This window comes from Macrobrachium nipponense, chromosome 5 (assembly GCF_015104395.2).
Source record: "Macrobrachium nipponense isolate FS-2020 chromosome 5, ASM1510439v2, whole genome shotgun sequence".
NCBI lineage: Eukaryota > Metazoa > Arthropoda > Malacostraca > Decapoda > Palaemonidae > Macrobrachium > Macrobrachium nipponense.
The window spans coordinates 59,431,447-59,436,446 of record NC_061107.1 but is presented as its reverse complement, the minus strand read 5'-3'; the positions used below and the strand labels follow the sequence as shown (position 1 = coordinate 59,436,446).

General features: G+C 30.2%; 1 protein-coding gene across 1 annotated transcript in view; it reads left to right on the top strand.

The window, feature by feature from the left end:
- LOC135215364 (metabotropic glutamate receptor-like) overlaps positions 1-5,000 on the top strand; it is a 1,454,460-nt gene that overhangs the window by 1,218,409 nt on the left and 231,051 nt on the right. The gene's annotated exons all lie outside the window — the stretch shown is intronic.

The window sequence follows — 5,000 nt, the reverse complement described above, 5'->3', positions numbered from 1 at the left end:
ATGAGTCTGGTCACATCACCGTGATTCATATATATGCATTAAGCTACAGATGTCCTTTAACATATAATTTGCTCTATTTCGGAATTAATATATTTTCATATGTCATCCGAAGGGGAAATTTTTTAGTTGTTAATATTTCGTCGGCTCCCGGGCGCGAACATAGCAACCAAGAAATCAGGACGTACATGGTTAAAGGCGCTTCGCTGAACGTCCTGATTTCTTGGTTCCTAGGTTTGTGCTCGGGAGCTAACGAAATTATTATCAACTAAAACACTCCCCTTCAGTTAACATATATAAAAATTTATTAATTCCGAGGTAGAGCGAATTAGATATGAAACGACAATTGTAGCTTAATGCGTATTTGTATAGATATATATATATATATACTATATATATATATATATATATATAGATAGATATATAGATATAATAGATATATATATAGATATATATATATATATATATATATATATATATATATAGTATATATATACATATATATCTATATATCTATATATCTATATATATTATATATATATTATATATATATATATATATATATATATATATGTATAATACATATATTATAACCAGAAGAAAGTAGCAAAATTACTATTTTAGCATTCTCAAAACTTCCCTTAGACATGCAAAATGCAGTCCATTCAGAATTTTGTCGGTTATATTAGCATCAAACTGAGGATTTTTTTGATTGCTCAAGTCAATAATATCATCAAACCGTAAGATTTTATTCCTAAGTTGTCCTTAAGAGCGACAAAACAATGGTCCAACAATCAATTGTTCCGTCCTGTTTGGCTTTCGTGGTTGAAATCCATTCTCATGTTGGTGGAAATCTTACATCTAATTTTGTCTTCTAAATGACTTTCGTCAAACCTATGCCTTGCAAATCATCAAGTTGGCGGTCTCTTATTTATAAGACTCCCAGGTAAAAAGGTCCTGGCCTCCACTTGTTCTTTCAGGCATTTGTGCAGAAAATTCAATCTTAACTTTATCTTATAAGCATTTATCGGAGACGAAGAAATCCCAGTCGTCATAAGTAGACGGGGAAAAAATAGCAAATGAAGCTTTGATTCGACCGGTGTCCATTATGGGGGAAACCACAACATTTTTATATGATAGCATATTTCATGTTCAGCACAAGGACAAGAAAATTAAAGACTAAATACTAAGTTCTTTCGTGTAATTTTACATAAAAATCTTCAATAAATAATAAAAATCTAAATATAAAACAGGTTAGACTAAATAGTAGCAAAACAGTCTTACATATCTGTCTTACTACAAAAGAAGCTTATCACAATTGATTCAGACCCCAATTCGATCAAATTAGTTATTAAAAAACGATTACCATATTGATCCTTGTACAATACATGTAAGAACAGCACATTTGAAATAGAACATTTAGTGGACAAATTCTCATTATCAAGAAGCTAATATCCAAATGCAACATCCCATTATTCATGAAATTTTCTTATTCGGCTACTGAATAATTACAACAATAATAAAACCACCCAAGTTCAAAAGACAAGAACTAATGTTATTTAAGTCCTCATCAATAATTTCATGAAAGAAGATTCTAGGTTGTCACGTTTTGCATTTATGCCAGTCATGGGGCGATGAAAATTCATCGTATGTAAAAATTTAGCATTCGAATACTGAAAAGCTCCCTTACTATGAATATTTATTTACTCTCACATTTAGATCTTTGCCAGTTTGAACAATATAATTCCTTGAGCAACCCCTGCATAGGATTTCATATATAGTGCTTGCTTCTATTTTTTGGAAGTGTTTTTAATCTTTATACTTTTGCCTTGATATTGTTAATAAAAGTTTCATTCACATCGAAAGTCCTAAGAAACTTAGGTATTACTTCAAAAAAAAAAAAAATAATTAAAAGATGTTTTTCTATTAATGATTTTAAATTATATCTTAGCCATCCCAAAAGATTTATAAAAGAATGTGATATTTCAAATCAAAAGCAACGATGTAAATCTTGTTCATTTCAGGCCCTAAAAATTCAGGTTTATATATTTATAGAGGAGAAACATTGATGGAAATCCACATGATTTTATATATATATATATATATATATATATATATATATATATATATGTGTGTGTGTGTGTGTGTGTGTGTGTGTGTGTGTGTGTGTGTAAACAGGCTAAAGGCCCCTTATACATTGCATAGTAGAGTGACCAATATGAAATCCCCTACCAAGTCACAAGATAGTGGCAAAAATTCATTTAGGCACTGAATTAGACTTTGAACTACAAAAAAATAAACTTTATTCAAGGGATAAGGAGAGTCTAGGTATCACAGGAAAAGCTAGATTAATCAAAGTTTAAAAGAATGAGAATTCCCCCATGATCCGACATAAGAAACGGACTGTTTTAAACAAGGCCTGGCCAAATGAAACAAATCCCACAAATGAACAAAGAATAAGACATTTCTCCAAATTAAAAAGTCACCTAGCAAAAAGTATAGTCCCTTCATTTCGTAAATACATAATCAGGGCTTATCGTAACTGGTAATAATTTGGCTCACAAAGGCCAAAAGACCGACAGAGTTTTTCTCTTATGGACATGTTCTCAAATGCCATCCTTCATTTTCACTCACCAAGGTTTTGGAATTGATAGGGCCCAAAGAATTCTTTCAAAAGCCCTCAGGGGAGGTGAAACATGACGCACAAAGGAACGAACATTCTCGCACGCTACACCTCCTTCAGATGACGTCACTGACACATAATGAGTTCATTACACAGAAAGAGTTAGTGACATCACCGATTACTTATTTCATAACTCAATCTACAAATAACAGGGTTTTCTACATTCTATAAGAATAAAACCTATCTCTCGCAGGTTCTGCCCCCTCAGAACAAATTCGCTCACCTAATATTCCATCAGGAAATTTCCACAGCAAACTCAGCTCTATTCAAGGTGACTTCTGTATCACTAACGAGGGACATTCTTCTTCCGCCTGACATCACCATTTCGAGGTGTAATGTCGAGAGGTACAGTGTTGCGCAATACTCGCTTTCTGACCATTTTCATAGGCCAGCAATAAGTACAGTCTAAACATGTAATATATATATATATATATATATATATATATATATATATATATATATATATATATATATATATATATATATAAGTAATCGGTGATGTCACTAACTCTTTCTGTGTAATGAACTCATTATGTGTCAGTGACGTCATCTGAAGGAGGTGTAGCGTGCGAGAATGTTCGTTCCTTTGTGCGTCATGTTTCACCTCCCCTGAGGGCTTTTGAAAGAATTCTTTGGGCCCTATCAGTCCAACCTTGGAGTGAAAATGAAGGATGGCATTTGAGAACATGTCCATAAGAGAAAAACTCTGTCGGTCTTTTGGCCCAGTATTTGTGTGGCTTAGTTGTCAGCATAGTTGCCTTTCACTTTAAAGACCTAGGTTCTATCCTGATGTGAGTCAGACATCTATTTTGGGTTCCACACGTGATTTTTGTGTTTAATATTTCTATCATATTCAATCAGTAGGGATAATTCGAATGAAATACTGTAAATTGGTTCACTGGTGAGCCGGAAAGTTTCGGAAAAACACGCTGGTATGCAAGGTAGTTAGCCTTCCCAGGTAATGCTTTAGTTGCAGTGGTACTTAGGTTCCAACTTTTATGACTTGCGTAATATACTTGTCAGTGGCATCGCCTTTCATTTGAAAGATCTGGGTTCAATCCTGATGTGAGTCATATATCAATATGAAGTAATATATATATATATATATTTTTAGATAATTTTATATATATATATATATAGTTTGAATATATTTATATGTATAAACATATATTAAACATATATATTGATATTATATATATTTATAATATATAACATTATATATATAGAGACATTATTATAATATATATAATATATATAATATAATATAATATATTATATATATTATCAGATTATAAATTCTAATTATATTATATATATACCATATATTATATATTATATAGTATAATTATATTAGGATATAAGTTAGAATAGACTATTATATATCCACTTATATATATTATATATATATAAATATCAATCATAAATATCAACATTTACAATATAACTATTAAATAAATATTACTTCGTAATATACTTGGTCAGTGGCATTGCCGTTTCATTTTGAAAGATCTGGGTTCGATCCTGATGGAGAGTCATATATATATGAATATATATTTATATATTTATATATATATATATAATTATATAATTATATATATATATATATTCATTTATTATTAATATAATACTATTAAGAATTAACATATTATATTATATATATTAATATTCATAGATATATTGACTCATAATAGATCATATATCTATATCATCTATATTATAATATATATATATATATAGAATATTATATTTTTATTATATTAAATATATATTCATTATAGTTATGACTCACATCAGGATCGAACCCAGATCTTTCAAATGACAAAGGCATGCCACTGACAAGTATATTACGCAAGTCATAAAAGTTGGAACCTAAGTACCACTGCAACTAAAGCATTACCTGGGAAGGCTAACTACCTTGCATACCAGCGTGTTTTCCGAAACTTTCCGGCTCACCAGTGAACCAATTTACAGTATTTCATTCGAATTATCCCTACTGATTGAATATGATAGAAATATTAAACACAAAATCACGTGTGGAACCCAAATAGATGTCTGACTCACATCAGGATAGAACCTAGGTCTTTAAAGTGAAAGGCAAGGATGCTGACAACTAAGCCACACAAATACTGGGGTTCCAATTTCTTTAATGACTTGTGTGGCTTAGTTGTCAGTAGCCTTGCCTTTAATTGAAAAATCTGGGTTCGAGCTTGTGAGTCAGATATATATATATATATATATATATATATATATATATATATATATATATAATATATATATATATAATATATATATTACCTCGGTAATTAATATATTTACATAT